The sequence below is a fragment of the Microtus ochrogaster genome, unplaced genomic scaffold (genome assembly GCF_000317375.1).
Source record: "Microtus ochrogaster isolate Prairie Vole_2 unplaced genomic scaffold, MicOch1.0 UNK122, whole genome shotgun sequence".
Lineage (NCBI taxonomy): Eukaryota > Metazoa > Chordata > Mammalia > Rodentia > Cricetidae > Microtus > Microtus ochrogaster.
The window spans coordinates 665,170-686,051 of NW_004949220.1; the positions used below are offsets into that span (position 1 = coordinate 665,170).

The window sequence follows — 20,882 nt, forward strand, 5'->3', positions numbered from 1 at the left end:
AGTGGGGGGAGGGTGGGAGGAGTGGGAGGCTGAGAGGAGGTGGAAATTTTTTTTCTCAATAAAAAAAATTTTTAAAAAAGCTATCTCAGCCCAATCCCCTCTTTCCCCCCTCACCTGAAATCGCCTATCCTTGTCAAACCCCAAAAGCAAGGGACTAGAAAACAGGTCCTCTTAGCCATTCTAGTAATCCACCAAACGTAACCTGAAATTTAGTATTTGCAAAAATTTTCAATACCAAAAAACAACTTAAAGTCACCAAATTTTTAAGTGGAATTTCAGTATTGACTTTTGCTAATGGAGCTTATAGAAAGCAAAGCACTGAAAATGCTTAGATGGATGCAAGCATCCCATAAACATAAAAGGTTTGGTCCTGTATGATCAGCTTTCTTTTGTATGTTTCTATAGATACATAAACAAGTGCAGTAGTACATTTTACTTCCAGGTACATGTATCTTCTCATTTGGTCCATTTGATAATGCTAGAAGATTTGGTTGTGGTATTATTTTCAGAGAGTTAGAGTACTGATCTATGATAGTTCTTTCTTCCTAATTGATTGGGGAAAATTTGGGAAATGGAAAGGATAGTATGATCTCCAGTTGATGAGGAAGCTTTGTTAACCAATTATTTTCAAGAGGTGTGACCAAGTTAGGGTATGGCTTTCTGGGACCCAGAGAAAAATGGGTGCGCAGCCTAGGTGTGCTCTCTCTCTCTCTGTGGTTCCCTTGCTGCACAGCTGAGCTTGAACTTCTTGTTCCAGTTTTGTGAGATTTCCCCTTATAATAAATAAAAATATAATTGCTTATCTTTAAGAAAAGTTTTAGTCCTGGCCATATAATTAATTGGAGGCAAAATTACACATGCAAATCTCTCTAAACCAGTGACAAATCCCACAGAGTTTATTAAACTCCAAGGAGAGGGCATCAAGTACATAATATAGCTAAAGATGCCTTGCCTAGCCACACCTCCACAGGACCCAGCAGTGATAAAAATTAAGCAATAAATGAAAGTTTGACTAAGCCATGTCTCTTTTAGGGTTGGAAAATTTTGTGCCATCCACCACAGTCATACGATTAACCCAAACTAATTATTCTTGGCGTAAAATGTGTTACTAGAAGACAAAAATAGAATTAAAATCCATTCAATATGGAAAAATTGATCACCAAGAATCAATGTCAAAAGTAATTCTAATGCACTTGATACACAATATCTAAGATCCAAACTGGGATTAGATATCCCACTATGCTTAGCCCTAAACTTTAATAATAATCAAACAAAAATATTTGCCTGAGAACTACTGGCCACAGCTTAAAACTTAAAGGACTTGGCAGTACTTTATATCTATCTAAAGGAGCCTATTCTATAATCGATAAACCCCACTATACCTCACCTCCCCTTGCTAATCCAGCCTATATACCGCCATCTTCAGCAAACCCTAAAAAGGAACAAAAGTAAGCAAGAGAATCACCATGAAAGCATTAAGTCAAGGTGTAGCCAATGAGGTGGGAAGTAATGGGCTAAATATTCTTATTAAGAACATTATGAAACTAAAGGAAAAAGGAGGATTTAGTATTAAATTAAGAATAGAGAGCTTAATTGAATTAAGCAATGAAATATGCACACACAGCCTGTCACCCTCCTCAAACTAAATAAGATATCGACCATTTACAAGAGGAGATAAGTTGTAACAAGGTAAGCATACTGGAAAGTGTGCTTGGAATAATCATGGTGTAGCTTAACCCTAGCAAACATCTGGTCTACACCCAGAAGACTCCACAACCAATGGACACTATGAACTAAACCTAGCCCTGATATATACATAATTCAACTATAAATGACAATAAAACAAAACGTTTGACAAAAGCAAATATTGGAGAAAGAAAGCTAGCCTAGGAGCTATAAAGACTGTACCACAAGGGAAAGATAAAAGATCAATTAAAAGTAAAAATAAGCAAAGATTAAACCTTGTACCTTTTGCATAATGGGGATGTTCTATGGGGAACTCACCAAGGCCAGCTGGACTGGGTCTGAAAAAACATGGGACAAAACCAGACTCGCTGAACATAGTGGACAATGAGGACTACTGAGAAGTCAAGAACACTGGCACTGAGTTTCTGATCCTACTGCATGTACTGGCTTTGTGGGAGCCTAGGCTGTTTGGATGCTCACCTTACTAGACCTGGAAGGAGGTGAGTGGTCCTTTGACTTTCCACAGGGCAGGGATCCCTGACTGCTCTTAGGGCTGAGGAGGGAGAGGAAGTTGATTGGGGGAGGGGGATGGAAATGGGAGGCGGGGGCAGGGAGGAGGCAGCAATCTTTAATAAATTAATTAAAAATAAAATTTAAAAAACACTATAACATCTTAATACCATAATCATAATGACTTCCTATAAATACTAATTGGGTTAGTCTATAATTATATAGGTGAAATGCTGTTAACATGAGTAACAAGAACATTGTTCTCCAAGCACAAGCCTATAAAAACCAGGATAACCATTGTTAGTTAACATCAACAGGTCAAGACACCACCAATAAAACTAACCTACACCACAAAATGTTAACCCAACACAGGCGTGCAACAAGGAAAGATTAAAAGAAGTAAAAGGAACTCAGCAAATAAGAATCCCGCCTGTTTCCCAAAACATCACTCTAGGATAAAAAATATTAGAGTCACTGCCTGCCCAGTGACAAACATTAAAAAGTGCAAAGGTAGCAAAATCACTTGTTCCTTATTTGGGGACTGGGATGAATGGCCTCACGAGGATTCAACTGCCTCTTACTTCCAATCAGTGAAACTGACCTTTCCGTGAAGAGGCAGGAATAATATAATAAGAAGAGAAGACCCTATGAAGCTTAAATTTACTAGCTTAACTGTTCAATTGATAACCATAATGGACCAAATAACAAGACATAAACCAGTAATTTCAGTTGGGGTGACCTCGGAGTATAAATCAACCTCAAAACGATTTTACCTGAGACTCACAAGTCAAAATAACTAAAATCTAATTGACCCATTTTTTTTTTTGATCAATGGACCAAGTTACCCTAGGGATAACAGGGCAATCCTATTCGAGAGTCCATATCAACAATTAGGGTTTATGACCTCGATGTTGGATCAGGACCTCCCAATTGTGTAGCAGCTATTAATGGTTCGTTTGTTCTACGATTAAAGTCCTACGTGATCTGAGTTCGTACCGGAGTAATACAGGTCGGTTTCTATCTATTAACTATTTCTCCCAGTACAAAAGGATGAGAGAAATGGGGCCTCCTTAACCAAAACACCCCAAAATTAATGAAATTATCTCAATTTAGTAAGTACCCTAGACAAGGGGTCAATTAGGGTGCCAGAGCCAGGAAATTGCATAAGACTTAAAACCTTGTCCCAAGGGGTTCAAATCCTCTTCCTAATAGTGTATTTCATAAATATCCTAACCCTCCTAGCACCAGTATTAATCTCCATAACATTTCTCACTTTAGTAGAATGAAAAATCCAAGGTTACATACAATTACAGAAAGGACCAAACATTGTAGGACCTTATGGAATCCCCCGACTGTTCGCAGATGCAATAAAATTATTTATTAAAAAGCCTTTATGACCCCTAGCCACTTCCACAACCCTATTTCTTATTGCCTCCACCTTATTCCTCTCGCTAGCCGTAAGCCTATGAATTCCACTCCCTATGCCACACCCCCGAGCAGTAGCACAAACTCATATGAAGAATAGCAATTATCCTCCTATTTGTGCTCTTAATAAATGGATCATTTTCAATTCAACCACTTATTTACACACAAAACCTGATGTGGGAATGATTTCTTATTAATAAAGAAACTGCCTAGGCCCATTTCATAGGCCAACCCTTAGGTAGGCGGAGAAAACAGAACAGGATGCTGGGAGAAAGAAGCTGAGTCAGAGAGTCGCCATGATTGTCCCACTGCAGACAGATGCAGGTTAAGATCATTCCTGGTAAGCCAGCTTGTGGACTACACAGAATAATAGAAATGGGTTAGATCAATATGTAAGAGCTAGCCAATAAGAGGCTGAAACTAATGGGTCAGGCAGTGATTAAAAGAATACAGTTTCCGTGTAATTATTTCGGGTATTAAGCTAGCCATGTGGGCGGCTGGGTGCGGGGGACGCAGCTCTGCCGCTCATATTTCAACAGAGTGGCGCCACATTGGGCGCCAAGTGTAGGCGTAAATCACAAACAATGCCACAGCAGTTTGGAATTATGATTAATAGGGTATTATTTATTTAAAGGGGAAAAAAACTTACAGATCACCGTCAGCCCTCTGTACAACCAGGAAGGGAGTCTAGTCCCCAGCCGAGCAGGAAGTGAAGAGAGCGAGAGAAGGAAGTGGCCGTTTTTTTAAAGGGAGAGAGACCACGCCCCAATGGGCTGGTATCTCAGCGGCTATAGGCTGGAGGAGCGGAAGGACCTCCCGCAACAAAAACCACTTTGACTTTTAATTCCAGCTTGACCCCTAGCCATAATATGGTTCATCTCAACCCTAGCAGAAATTAATCAAGCTCCTTTCGACCTGACAGAAGGGGAATCAGAATTAGTCTCAGGCTTCAACGTTGAGTATGTCGCCCGACCATTTGCACTATTACTCATGGCTGAATACATAAATATATTATTCTAATAAATGCCCTTTCAACAATTGTATTTATAGGCCGATTTCACAATCTATATAACCCAGAACTCTATACCACAAACTTCATAATTAAGACCCTACTTTGACCACCCTATTCCTATTAATTCTAGCCTCCTATCCACAATTCTGATATGACCAACTAATACACCTATTATGAAAAAACTTTCTACCCTTAACACTAGCGTTCTGCATATGACACATCTCCACCCCAATCTTCATAGCAAGCATCCCACCATACACCTAGAAATATGTCTGAAAAAAAGAGTTACTTTGATAGAGTAAATAATAATTAAATACTCTTATTTCTAGAACAATAGGAATTGAACCTATACTCGAGAATCCAAAATTCTCCGTGCTACCCATTACACCCCAATCTACAAGTAAGGTCAGCTAATAAAGCTATAGGGCCCATACCCCGAAAATGGTGGTTTAAATCCTTCCTGTACTAATTAATCAAATCACACTTCTAATTATTTACTTTACAATTCTAACAGGACCTATAGTCACTATACTCAGCTCCAACCTATTCATTATATGAGTTTGCCTAGAAATAAACCTATTAGCCTTAATCCCCCTAATAGTTAATAAATCAAATCCCCACTCTACAGAGGCAGCAACAAAATGTTTTCTTACTCAAGCAACCACCTCAATAATCCTTTTACTTTCCATTATTATAAACCTCAAACAACTAGGACTATAAACATTCCAACCTGAAACTAATAAAATCATCATAATAATAACCTTTGTCTCTCTAGCAATCAAACTAGGATTAGCCCCCTTCCACTCATGACTACCAGAAATCACACAAAGGATTAAACTCAAAGTAGGCCTAATTTTTCTTACATGACAAAAAAAAATGCCCCACTATCAATCCTATTCCAATTCTATGAACTAATAGACCTTAAAATCTAATTTTATCAGCCATTATTTCAGTACTCATCGAGTCTAATTATTCTCTACCAATCACCAAGACATTGGGACGCTATACCTTTTATTTGGGGTCTGAGCAGGTATAGTAGGGACAGCCTTTAGTATCCTTATTCGAGCAGAACTTGGACAACCAGGTGCCAGTGACCAGATTTATAATGTAATTGTTACAGCCCACACGTTTTTCATAATTTTCTTCATGGTTATACCAATAATAATTGGTGGGTTCGGTAACTGATTAGTTCCACTTATAATTGGTGCCCCTGATATAGCATTTCCACAAGTAAATAATATAAGCTTCTGACTTCTGCCCCCATCATTCCTTCTCCTACTAGCATCATCAATAGTAGAAGCTGGAGCAGGAACAGGTTGAACTGTGTACCCCCATTAGCTAGTAATTTAGCACATGAAGGGCATCAGTAGACTTCACTATTTTCTCCCTTCATTTAGCAGGTGTGTCTTAAATTCTAGGGGCAATTAATTTTATTACAATTATTAATATGAAGCCACCTACCATAACATAATATCAAACCCCTCTGTTTGTCTGATCTTTCCTAATCACTGCTGCCCTTCTCCTTCTCTCTCACCCAGTATTAGCTGCAGGTATTACAATGCTTCTTATAGACAGTAATCTAAATACCACGTTCTTCGACCCAGCTGGAGGTGGTGACCCACCTTTGCCAACACTTATTCTGATTCTTTGGCCACCCAGAAGTGTATATCCTCCTTTTCCTCCCTGGCTTTGGCATTATCTCCCACATTGTCACTTACTATTCAGGTAAAAAAAGAAAGCCATTTGGTTGTATAGGCATAGTATGAGCCATGATGTCAATTGGTTTCCTAGGATTTATTGTATGAGCCCACCATATACTCACAGTAGGATTAGATATAGATACACAAGCCTACTTTACATCGGCCACAGTAATTATCACAATTCCAAAAGGAGTAAAAGTATTCACCTGACTAGCAACTCTACATGGCATTAATATTAAATGATCCCCTGCAATACTATGAGCCCTGGGATTCATCTTCCTGTTCACAGTAGGAGGGCTCACAGGCATCGTACTCTCCAAATCTTCCTTAGATATTGCCATCCATGATACCTACTATGTAGTAGCCCATTTCCACTATGTCCTACCAATAGGCGCTGTCTTTGCCATTATAGCCATATTTGTCCACTGATTCCCATTATTTACAGGCTACACACTAGATGACATGTGAGCTAAAACCCACTTCACCATTACATTTGTAGGGGTAAACATAACATTCTTCCCACAACCCTTCCTAGGTCTATATGGTATACTACGACGTTATTCCATCCACCCAGATGGTTATACCACATGAAATACAGTGTCATATATAGGATCTTTTATTTCACTTACAGCGGTCCTAATCATAATTTTTATTATCTGAGAAGCCTTTGCTTCCAAACAAGAAGTACTTCACGTAGAACACTCATCTACTAATCTAGAGTGACTTTATGGCTGTCCACCACCATATCACACATTTGAAGAACCCACTTTCATTAAAGTAAAATAATAGAGGAAGGACTCGAACCCCCTAAAACTGGTTTCAAGCCTGCACCATAACCTTTATGTCTTTCTCAATGGGATATTAGTAAATTAATTACATAACTTTGTCAAAGTTAAATTATAAACTAATGTCTATATATCTTATATGGCTTATCCTTTCCAACTAGGCTTACAAGATGCTTCATCACCTATTATAGAAGAACTAATAAACTTCCATGATTATACACTCATAATCGTATTTCTAATTAGCTCTTTAGTACTTTATATTATCACACTTATACTAACAACCAAACTAACTCACACTATCACTATAGACATGCAAGAAGTAGAAACCATTTGAACTATTTTACCTGCCATTATCCTTATTTTAATTGCTCTCCCCTCCCTTCAAATTCTTTATATAATGACAAAATTAATAACTCAGCCCTTAGAGTAAAAAACTATAGATCATCAATCATATTGAATGCTACGAGTATAAAGACTATGAAGACTTTTGCGTTGACTCACACATAGTTTCAACTGACGACTTAAAACCAGGAAAACTACAACTGTTAGAAGTGGATAATCGAGTGGTTCTTCCCATAGAACTACCAATCCGAAAATTAATTTCATCTGAAAATGTCCTGCACTCATGAGCTGTCCCTTGCCTAGGACTTAAAACAGATGGTATTCCAGGACAACTAAATCAAGCAACCATCTCATCCAACTACCCTGACTTATTCTACGGACAATGTCCAGAAATTTGTGGGTCTAACCATAGATTTACTTCCATTATACTCGAAATGGTTCCCCTAAAAAACTTCAAAGACTGATCTCTATCAACAATTTAACCACCACATTATGAAACTTAGAGTGTTAACCTTTTAAGTTAAAGTTAGAGATGCCCATTCTCCATAGTGATTTCCACAACTGGATACATCCACATGATTCATTACTGTCTTATCCACTTCAGTCACATTATTTATCCTTGTACAACTTAAAATTTCATTACATGATTTCCCACAAACACCATCAATCAAGTCTATTCAACTTATAAAAACAGATAACCCTTGAGAATCAAAATAAATGAAAATCTATTCTCCTCTTTCATTACCCCAACAATAACAGGTTTATGCATTGTTGTCCTTATCATTATATTCCCATCAATACTGATAATCTCCTCCAAACAACTGATCTCCAATTGCTTCCACTCATTCCAACAATGATTAATAAAACTTATCATCAAACAAATAATACTAATCCACTCCCCTAGAGAATGTACATGATCTCTAATACTAGTATCCTTAATTATTTTCATTGGCTCAACAAATGTATTAGGATTACTACCGCACACATTTACCCCAACAACACAAACCTAGGAATGGCAATTCCCCTATGAGCCGGGGCTGTAATCCTAGGATTCTGCCATAAACTGAAAGCCTCGTTAGCCCACTTCCTACCCCAAGGCACCCCAATTCTCTCATTCCTATACTTATCATTATCAAAACTATTAGCTTATTTATTCAACCTATAGATTTAGCAGTCCATTTAACAGCTAACATTACTGCAGGCCATCTATTAATTCACTTTATTGGAGGAGCTACACTAGTTCTTACAAGCATTAGCCCACCCACTGCTACAATTACATTTATCTTCCTAGTCCTACTCACCATTCTAGAGTTTGCCTCCTAGTCAGGCTCTACCTACATGATAATACATAATAACCCACTAAACACATGCATTCCACACCTCTCACAAAGGCTTTCTCCACCCTTCTACTAACCTCAGGTCTCGTAATATGATTCCATTATAACTCAATTACCCTGCTCTCATTAGGCTTACTAGGTAATACACTTACCATTTGCCAATGATGACGTGATGTAATCTGAGAAGGGACCTACCAGGGTCACCACACCCCTATTGTCCAAAAGTGTTTATGCTATGGAATAATTCTACTTATTGTATCCAAAGTATTTTTTTTGCAGGATTCACTCAAGCCTGGTTCCAACACACAACCTAGGAGGCTGCTGAACACCAACAGGAATTACCCCACTTAATCCACTAGAAGTCCCCCTTCTAAATACATCAGTTCTCCTAGCATCAGGAGTATCAGTTATGAGAGCTCACCATAGCTTAATAGAAGGAAAGCATAAAAACACAAACCAAGCCCATTATTACAATTCTACTAGGAGTCTATTTCACCATCTTACAAGCCTCAGAGTATTTCAAAACTTTATTCTCTATTTCAGATGGAATTTATGGATCAACATTTTTTATGGCAACAGGCTTCCATGGTCTTCATATAATTATTGGACCCACCTTTCTCATTATCTGCCTTCTTCAACAATTAAAATTCCACTTTACATCCAAACATTTCTGGTTTTGAAGCAGCAGTATGATACTGACACTTTGTAGATGTAGTCTGACTATTCTTATATGTATCCATTTATTAATGAGGATCATACTTTCTTAGTATTACCAGTTCATCTGACTTCCAATCAGTTAGCTCTAGTCTAAATCTAGAAGAAAGTAATTAACATAGTATTTATTTTACTAGAGGACTGATCCCCCACCGTCAACACCTAGAAGAAAGTAATTAACATAGTACTTATTTTATTAATCAGTATTACCCTATCCATAATCCTAATCTCTGTAGCCTTCTGACTATCCCATCTAAATATGTACACAGAAAAAGCTAAGCCATATGAATGCAGATTTGACCCCATAAACTCACCTCAACTACCTTTCTCCATAAAATTCTTCCTAGGGGCAATCACTCTCCTACTCTTTGACCTGAAAATTGCACTACTTCTACCCCTACAATGAGCCGTACAATTCCCCAACATAAACTTACCAACCCTTATTGTATTAATCCTAATCACTATTTTCACCCTAGGTTTCACCTACAAATGATCACAAAAAGGCCTAGAATGAACAGAATAGATGGTAATTAGTTTAATTAAAATTAATGATTTCAACTCATGAGATTATGATAAGTGTCATAATTACCAAAAATGACACCTGCAGTATCTAACATCACTCTAGCCTTTATTTTTTTCATTCCTAGGGACTCTTATATTCCAATCACACCTTCAACTCTTCTATTCTTAGAAGGAGTAATATTCTCCCTATTTAGTTTAGCCCCAATTACACTTCTAAATACACACTCAATTATTATATTTCTGATTCCCATTGTGATTCTAGTGTTTGTGGCCTGCAAGGCAGCCATAGGGTTAGCCTTGCTAGCAAAAATCTCAAATACGGTTCTGATTTCATACAAAACCTAAACTTACTACAATGCTAACAATTATTTTTCATCACTCATCCTATTACCCCTAACTTAAATTTCTAATAACAAAAAGTATGAATTAATGTTACAACTTACATCCTTCTCATCAACCTTATATCTATCAGCCTCCTATGACAAAATAATAAAAACAGCCTAAACTTTTCCATCATATTCTCCACAGACCCCTTATCCTCACCACTCCTAGTTCTCCAACCTGACTTCTCCCACTTATACTTCTAGCCAGCCAAAATCACATTAAAAAAGAACCTGGATATAACAAAAACACTATATCTCCTTACTAGTATCCCTTCAAGTCTTAGTTATCATGACATTCTCTGCAAATGAACTTAACATGTTTTATGTCCTATTTAAAGCCACCTTTAACCATACCCTCATTATTATCACACAATGAAAAAATCAAACAGAATGACTAAGTGCAGGAATGATGTAGGTGGGTCTTCTGTGTATGTGTTAATTTCATTGGTTAATAAAGAAACTGTCTTGACCATTGATAGGACAGCAGCTTAGATAGGTAGAGCAGACAGAACAGAGTGCTGGAAGAAAGAAACAGATTCAGGCAGATGCTATAGCTCTCCTCTCCAAGATGGACACAGGTTAAGATCCTTCCCAGTAAGCCACCACCTCGTGGTGCTATACAGATTATTAGAAATGGGTTAATCAAAATGTGAGAATTAGCCAGTAAGATGCTAGAGCTAATGGGTCAAGCAATGGTATGATAGACCACGCCTTCCTGAAAGGTTATTGTGAACACCCTCAAAAAATTACTTCACTCGACTGCCGACTGAGATGAGCCTGACACACAGGGGATACCATGAAAGACTGGATTAACAGCACCCCTGTACAGCAGGAAGAAGTTTGGAGAGAAATAACTATGTCCCATTCCCAAATATTGTTTATAAATGTTATTTTACTTTTAAAGGGAGATATGATACAGATATGAATAATTTGCATTGGTATGGATTTGAAAGTCAATTTGTTATATGTATATGCATATTTCTAATCTTGATTAAGGTATTGTGATTATGTAGTTCATTTAAAAATGTAATGTATATAGGTTGTTAATGGATAATCATCAATAATAATCAAGCTTATAGTCATGTTAGTTAGATTTTCTAGATATATTTCAGTTAGATGGGCATTCTTCATATCTTTCAAAGACTACAGAATATGGCATTTTAAATGTTTTAATAATTTAGGGTTTTTCATGACAAGGAGACATGTCTGCTCCTGGCAGCACCAATCTACTCCAAAAGGAAGATGGGCATTGAAGAGGCTCCTTATGGAGTTTGATAGCCATTTGGGCAAGAAACTGCTCTTGTCTGGACTGTTGCATAAACTGGACACAGAGAACCTGCAGAATGAGAACTGCTGAACTTGCCTAAAGATGAGATGATCTTTTGGGGTTCCTGACTCATGAAAGAGTCTGTGAGACATTCTGCAGGACACAGAAAAAAAGTGACTGAACTGTCTTTGAAATTTCCTGCTTCATGAAAATGTCTGCTAGATACTATGGGCCTGTAGGCTGAAGATGGATGCCCCAATGGTTCAAAGAACTTTGGGTGACTGTCCAGGCAGTGAAGATGTCTCTGTCATTTCTAGAGTTTTGGAAGTGGCTTACTTCTTGTTTACTTAGGGAATATTATATCCTTTTAGAGACTTTGATTGAGTTGAAGAATGGTTAGTTATAGTTATAGTTATAGTTTTACTTAGTTATGATAAAATATAAAGTAGATATAAATATTGTGACTGTAATTCTTGCTTGATAACTGTTTTGTAATATGTAATTTTACTATGTTAAAGTGAAAGCCTTTCTTTTTAAAGAGAAAAGGTGGAAATGATGTAGGTGGGTCTTCTGTGCATGTGTTAATTTCATTGGTTAATAAAGAAATTGCCTTGGCCTTTGATAGGACAGCAGCTTAAATAGGCAGAGCAGACAGAAAAGAGTGCTGGGAAGAAGGGAAGTGAGGCAGATGCCATGAGCTCCGGCCCAAGATGAATGTAAGCTAAAATCTTTCCTTGTAAGCCACTATGTTGTGGTGCTACACAGATTATTAGAAATGGGTTAGTCAAGATGTGAGAGTTAGCCAATAAGAGGCTAGATATAATGGGCCAGGGTGTGTTTAAAGGAATACAGTTTCCATGTAATTATTACAGGTAAAGCTAGCCAGTGCAGGAGCTGGGCGGCAGGAAGCGGACTGTAGCTTATCACTACAGAGGAATCTACTTCTTATTTTATACGTTAGTAGGATCTATCCCCCTACTAATTGTCCTCATCTATATAGAAAATTCAACAGAAACACTAAATTTCATTCTAATATCACTAAATTCCTCACCTATCAACCAAACATAATCTAATAATATCCTATGGTTAGCATGCATAATAGCATTCATAATTAAAATACCTCTATATGGAGTTCACTTATGACTTCCAAAAGCCCATGTATATGTGTGCTATATAGGAACACACCTTGTACCTATATAACACAGCAGCTTTAAAAGCTTGGGACAGAAGCTTCTCAGTCTCTGTCCCAAGCTTTTAAAGCTGCTGTGTTATATGCAAACTCGTGCAACCACTTTGGAAAGCAGTGTGGCGGTTCCTCAGGAAATTCGGGATCAACCTACCCCTGGACCCAGCAATACCACTCTTGGGAATATACCCAAGAGAGGCCCTATCATACAACAAAAGTATATGCTCAACTATGTGCATAGCAGCATTGTTTGTAATAGCCAGAACCTAGAAGCAACCTAGATGCCCTTCAATGGAAGAATGGATGAAGAAAGTATGGAATATATACATATTAGAGTATTACTCAGCAGTAAAAAACAAGGAATTCTTGAAGTTTGCGTACAAATGGATGGAAATAGAAAACACTATCCTGAGTGAGGTAAGCCAGACCCAAAAAGAGGAACATGGGATGTACTCACTCATATTTGGTTTCTAGCCATAATTAAAGGACAGTGAGCTTATAATTTGAGATCCTAGAGAAGCTAATTAGAAGGTGAATCCAAAGACAAACATATAGGCATCCTCCTGAATATTAACCTTCATCAGGCGATGAAAGGAGACAGAGACCCACATTGGAGCACTGGACAGGAATCTCAAGGTCCAAATCAGGAGCAGAAGGAGGGGGAGCATGAGCAAGGAACTCAGGACCACGAGGGGTACACCCACACACTGAGACAATGGGGATGATCCTTCGGGAATTCACCAAGACCAGCTAGCCTGGGTCTGAAAAAGCATGGGATAAAACCGGACTTACATAGTGGACAATGAGGACTAATGAGAACTCAAGAACAATGGCAATGGGTTTTTGATCCTACTGCACATACTGGCTTTGGGGGAGCCTAGGCAGTTTGGATGCTCAACTTACTAAACCTGGATGGAGGTGGGCGGTCCTTGGACTTCCCACAGGTCAGGGAACCCTGATTGCTCTTCAAGCTGATGAGGGAGAGGGACTTGATCGGGGAAGGGGGAGGGAGATGGGAGGTGGTGGGGGGGGGGGAGGCGGAGATCCTTAATTGAATAATAAAATTTAATAAAAAAATATATATAAGCTTGGGACAGAATTCAGGAACCATGAAAAAGTTAATCATATCTTAGAATTAAACAGTGTCAGAGAGAAACTTTTAGTCACATTTTAAAAAGACTAACTGAAGCTGTACAAATAGAGATAATTGACCCAGATACTAGATGTATAATAATTGAATCTTTGGCTTATGAAAATGTCAACTTAGAATGCAAAATAATCCTTGGGTCTTTAAAGATCAGATCAGCACCCATGGATGAATGGGTCTTCCATACAATGAATATCAAGAAACTTGACTATGGTACTGAAGCTTGGGTAGGAAAAACATTTTCCAGTGGCAGAGAGGAGACATCAAAATACTAAATGTTTTAATTGTAGTAGGATGGGACATCTGAGAAGGGATTTTAGACAGGAAATTCCTAGGAATAATGTCTCCTCTAGGAATGGTGATATGAGGAGGATCCAAGCTTCAGGTATATGTAGGAGGTGTGGCAAAGGCTGACATTGAACCAATGAATGTAGGTCAACAAAAGACAGTTGAGGCAACTCAATACCACTGGGAAATATCATGGGTGACCTACAGCAGGCCCTCATGATGAACATGGTCCAGTCATTCCCAGTATATGTCTGGAGAATGTGTTAAAAATATCCAATGCCTACTATGAAAAGAAATACTGGTCTTAATAATGGAATAAACGTGTAGGACAAGTCAAACCTCCAGTAATACATAGGAACATATGTTCTGGCAGACTTTATCAATGATCAATGCTAGGAGAATGTATAAATGGCACTTTAATTGAAGGATTACTAGACACACAAGTGGATATAAGTATCATTTATTACTCCAAAATCTTGGCATCCAAAATGGCCTCTTCAAGAGATAGATATTCAGTTCCTAGGAACTAGAGCCCTATCTCAGGTAAAATAAAGCACAAGATGGGTTGAATGCCTAAGACCAGAAGGACAGAGAGGAAGACTGAGGCCATATGTAGTTAATAATGCAGTACATTTGTGGAGCCGTGACTTATTGCAGTAATGGAATACCCAGATTAGCATTGCTGTAGCTCTAAACACTTATGTTTCTGGAAAAAATATTAGAAGATATTATAGATGATGGTCACCAGCCTTTCGAGCTGTACAATAACACAAAGAAGTTGATAAACCTTCAGAGGTATTGATGGCCCTGACATTAACTGAGAAAACAATATTGGTTAAATTGTGGTCTCTAGCTGAAGAAAGGCTGCAGGCTTTAGAACAGCTGGTACAAGAGCAACTAGATTCTCCACATATTGAAGAATCTACCAGGTCATGGAATTCTTTTGTATTTGTTGTTAAAAAGAATTCTGGAAAATGGAGAATGGTGACAGATCTTAAAGCTATCAATATGGTTTATCCTATGGGCCCTCTACAATCTGGAATTCATCTCCCTTCTCTGTTACCAAAGGGATGACCTCTCATAGTTATTGAATTAAATGATTGTCTCTTTACTATACCTTTACAATAAAAGAATAGAGAAATGCTTGCCATCATGGTGCCTTCTTATAACAAATCCAGACTAGTGGGAGATAACAATAGACTGTCCTCCCACAGAGAATGCTCAATAGTTCCACCCTGTGCCAATACTTTGTCAGCCAGCCATTGGAAATAATACATAAGCAATTTCCTAAGTTTACCATCTACCATTACATGGATGACATTTTGTTATCTGATTCAAATACAGATACTTTAGAAAGGATGTTTTAAAAAGTAAAGAAAGTTTTGCCTAAAAGAGGATTACAAATTGCTCCTGAAAATATTAAAAGAGGAGATTATGTTTATTACCTAGGCTACAGAAGAGGTTTGAAGAAAATTAGAACATAAAGGTACAAATTAGGAGAGACCAGCTGCAGACTCTTAATGACTTTCAAAGATTATTGGGAGATCTCCAGTTTACGACCGGTTGTTGAGCTAACACCTAATCTAACAATTCATTTAAAAAATACCTTAGATAGTGATAAAGACATGAATAGTCTCAGAGAATTAATAGTTGAAGCAAACAATGAATTGGCAATTGTTGAGGAGAAATTACAGGAGGCACATGTGAAATCCTAATTTTAATTGTGTTCTAGTCATATTGCCTTCCAGATTTTCTCCTACAAAATATTTTTATTGAGCTCTAAAGTTTTATCTGTTCCACTCCCTGCATCTTCCCTGCCCCCTTCGACCCTCCCCAAAGGTCCCCATGCTCCCAATTTGCTGAGGAAATCTTGTCTTTTTCTACTTCTCATGTAGATTAGATCTATGTAAGTCTCTCTTTTAGTGTCCTCATTGTTGTCTAAGTTCTTGGAATTGTAGTTTTAGGCTTGTTTTCTTTGCTTAATGTTTAAAAACCACCTATGCATAGGTACATGTGATAATTGTCTTTTCGGATCTGGGTTAACACACTCAAAATAATGTTTCCTAGCTCCATCCATTTCCTGCAAAATTCAAGATGTTGTTATTTTTTCTGCTGTGTAGTACTTCATTGTTTAAATGTACCACATTTACCTTATCCATTTTTCGATTGAGGAGGATTTAGTTTTTTTTTCCAGGTTCTGGCTATGACAAACAATGCGGATCTGAGAAATATCACACTGACATTCCTACCAGCAATGCAAAAGTGTTCCGTTTTCCCCACAACCTCTACAGCATAAGTTGTCATCAGTGTTTTTGATCCCATAGACATTTTAAAGCAGAAGGATGGTATTATCTTAGAATAGGTCTTTTTACCATATAAACCAAGTAAAAAATTAAAATCTTATGTGGAAAAGGTCTCTGAATTAATTATAAAAGATGAATTGAGACTTTATCAATTAGCAGGTGATTATAGTGCTTTTTACTGCTAATAAAATTTAAAAAGTTATGGGAAGACAATGAACTCTGGCAAAGGGCTTGTGCTAATATTTAGCAGAAATTAATAGCAATTATTCCAAAGTGATAGACTTGACCTTATAAAGAGAACTTGGGTTCCTCCTTGAATTGTATATGATGTACCAATAACTGGAACACATATATTTTATACTGATACAACTAAATCAGGGAAGGCAGGTTATAGATTAGAAGAATTAAGTAAGGTGGTAAAAAGCTCTTATAATTCTGTCTAGAAGGCCAAATTTTATGTTATTTTTATGGTAGTAAGAGATTTTAAAGAATCTCTCAATATAGTTACTGATTCACAATATGAAGAAAGAGTTGTATTGCATATTGAAATGTCTGAATTTATACAAGATGATATGGAATTGACTTTATTATTCATCCAGGCGAAAGATATAATCAGGGGTAGGCTTTGTCATATATACATAACACATATCAAATCCCATACAGGTCTGCCAGGTTCTCTAACACAAGGTAATGCCGACATTGATCAATTATTGATTGGAAGTGTGTTATAGACTTCAGAATTTCATAAAAACATTAGTCAATATCAAAGGATTAAAGAGTTTTCTATTACATGGCAGCTTGCTAAGGAGATTATAAAGAGATGTCCTACATGCCCTTTCTATAATCAAACACTGTTGCCTGCAGGAAGTAATGCAAATGGTAATCAAAGGAATGAGATCTGACACATGGATGTGTTCCACTTTACAGAAGTTGGAAAATTAAATTATGTACACCACACCATAAACACATATTCAGATTTTCAAAAGGCAACAACCTCAAGCTTAGAAAAGGCTGATTGAATAATCACACATTTATTAGAAGTTATGGCCATCATAGGCATTCCTGCATAAACAAAGACAGGCAATGGTCCAGCATATGTATCTAAAAAACTGAAACTTTTTTGTCTATTACAATATTAAGCATATTACAGGTATACCAAATATTCCTACAGGTCAGGCAGTTATAGAAAGGTCAAACTGTACTATAAATGATATGTTGAACAAACAAAAAGGGATGGAAAATACTCCAGAAATAGATTGCATAATGCTTTATTAACCTTGTATTTTCTTAACGCTAATGAGAAAGGAATAAGAGCAGCAAAGAGGCATTGAATAATGGAAAAAAACTTATGAATTGAATCAACCAGTGTATTTCAAGGATGTGTTGACCTCACAATGGAAACAAGAAGATGTGCTACATTGGGGAAGAGGATTCACTCTTGTTTTCACAGGAGAATCAAAACTATGAACACCATCAAAATTAATAAATATTCCGTTTGAAAAGGAGAAACCTCTTGAAAAAGAGAAATGACAGCTCATCCACAATGGTGACAAACATACAGGTGATAAGGAAAGCATATAGGGTGGGGCAGGGTTCTGCTCTTATCTTTAGAGGAAAATACACATCATCAAAAATTCAAGAGGCCCTGCATGTTTGAATGCTGACAGAAGGAAAAATAACTATCCGTTAAGGATCATCTATAAAAAGGAATATAGATTATGTCTCCAGGTACAGGATATACATACATTTAAACATACATTTAAACATTTAACCTATATTTAACATACATTTAACCATACATTTAAACACATATACATATATGTATATATACATATATATACATACAAACATACATTTAAACATTTAACATACATTTAAACACACACACACATATATTCAGCTGGTTTTGGAGTTGGACAATATCTCTGTCCTCTAAATCCAAGCTTGTTGTTAAAAGGTACATTCAGAGTTTCTGTCTTATATCATGTGCCATCTGGTATGGGACAGAAGGAAGACTTTAGAAAAAAATTTACTTTCTCCATGTCTATTTTGTCTATATTGTATTATTTAAATAAACAAGGTTTAAGTTTTCCATGATGAACAATAGATTTTCCTGCAGATCCTTTTCCTGCAGTAATCTTTGAACTTTCCAGGAAGAAGATTGGGCCCACAGCAACACTCTGCCTTGTTGAGATGACATCATGATGCTGATAGTGCTACTATAAATCCTGTTTTTTGCATACCAGCTGCTGAAATGGTACACCTTATCATGACATTCTGGACAGAACTCCAAATAAGAACTTTGAAAAAAAACCTGAGTGACTGATCAGAAATCATTTACAACTTAGTAGAGAGATATTCTTAAATGTAATTATCACTTTTTTGCAGGATTCTATTGAGAGAACATCACAGGGAAGCAAATCTACTTGTCCTCAGGCTTGGGAATACCGTATAGGGGTTCTTAATTATTACTTGTATTAGATAGAGGGTTGAGGTAAAAGGGATGTTTGTCTTTTCTTTAAAGAAAAAGGATAATAATAGTAAGTAATAGAGTGAATACTTGTGAGCTATTATTTATGAATAATATACATTGGTATAGTTTTTGTATATTAATCCAAGTTAAATTATATTTCTTATTGCTGTTTACAATATTTATACGCCTATGCAAAGTTGTTCTGTCAGATTGTATATATGCTTGCTTCTACCTCTGTTTAGGATATTTTGTATATTGATACAAATTTTAGGATATGTTTTTATATTGATTTATATATTACTCCTACCTCTGACAAGATACTTATACATTGTTTATATTTTGAGGTCATTGTTCTCATTTGTTTACAGATTATTTAATGTTCTGACATGAAGTTTTAAAGTTATACAGGTATTAAATATTATAGGTCAATAGTTGTTCATATTTGTTGTACATACAACAGATCAATTAGGTTCTCTACATATGTAGAGATTGTATTCTTTCAGGATATGTAATCTTCAAACTCTTCAAAGATCTGTAGAACATGACATTTAAATAACTTAGGGTTTTGTTGACAAGATACATGATTGCTCTTGACCGCACCAATCTACTCCCAAGAGAATGTTGAGTACTGAAGACACTCCTCTTAGAATTTGTTTTCTTCTTGGCAAAATTGGCCTTTGGGCAAGAAACTGCCCATATCTCAACCACTGACAAAATACATGGTATCTGGAAATCGATAAGCAAGACACAAGGAAAAAGACTGTCAAATCTTGCCAAGACAGGGTAAGACAGTTCTGAAAAACTTCCTGCCTCTGAAAATATTCTGTTAGTTATGCTAGGCTTAGCCAAAGTTGGTTGCTTCAACATTGCAAGTGAGATTTGGGTGATTACTCAGGAAGCTAGTTGTCTCTATCATATATACTTGCTTTGGAAGCTGTTTGGTTGCACTTCCTGCATACTCAAGAAATATTATCTCTACCTCAGGACTTTTATGGGGTTGAAGATTAGATAATCATAGTTACCACCCTCTTATGATCTAGCCAAGACATTTCCAATATAAGACTTAGACTCTTTAGGATAGAACGCATATTAAAACATTTAGCATTCATTCCTTGCTTAATATTGTTTATACTGGTTGTCATTCTAATCTTATACTGGATATATGTTCCTAGTGTATACAGTTTTACATTTGGTTTGGAACTATTATTTAAACAAAATGGGGAAGCACTGTGGGAGCACATTCCACTCCTTCAGCCAACAGCCTTTAGGATACCAGCCTATTTAAGCATGGCCTCTTATACTATAAATGCAGCTGTAAATCTTATGCTCACTCTCTTGCTTCCAGCTTTCGCTTCCAGCTGTTAGACTTTGCTCCTTTCCCCCATTCATACAGAACACTGTTATCTAGGACAGTGATCTGCAAGTCTCCCCTAAATAAATAAACCTTTATTATTCATAATTCTGAACTAGTGTGGGATTATTTTGTGACTTCCATCATCAGTAAATAGCTTATAAAGAAAATGAGGGCCCCACCGCCCTCTTTAGGCACATAACATCAACCAGCCCAGCCTGTCTGGGCACTGGGTCCGAATCCTTGGGGCACCCAAGTGGGAGGGAGTGCCTTTGTTTCTATAGCCTGCCTGCAACAAGCAGGGGAGGCGCCTTGTTTGCAACCAGCCCATCCAGCACAGAGGCATGATCTCAGCGCCAGGAGACCTAGCCTTGGGATGAGTTTCTGGCCCCGCGGCGCCAGCCTGGGACGGGGATCTCAGAGGTTCTGTGGCCCCCTAGCCTTCTTGGGC

General features: G+C 37.3%; 1 protein-coding gene and 1 pseudogene across 1 annotated transcript in view; one reads left to right on the plus strand and one right to left on the minus strand.

Moving 5' to 3' along the window:
- Gucy1a2 (guanylate cyclase 1 soluble subunit alpha 2) overlaps positions 1-20,882 on the minus strand; it is a gene marked incomplete at its 5' end in the record, with an annotated part of 252,172 nt that overhangs the window by 146,474 nt on the left and 84,816 nt on the right. The gene's annotated exons all lie outside the window — the stretch shown is intronic.
- On the plus strand, positions 2,705-2,854 carry LOC113455796 (annotated as a pseudogene).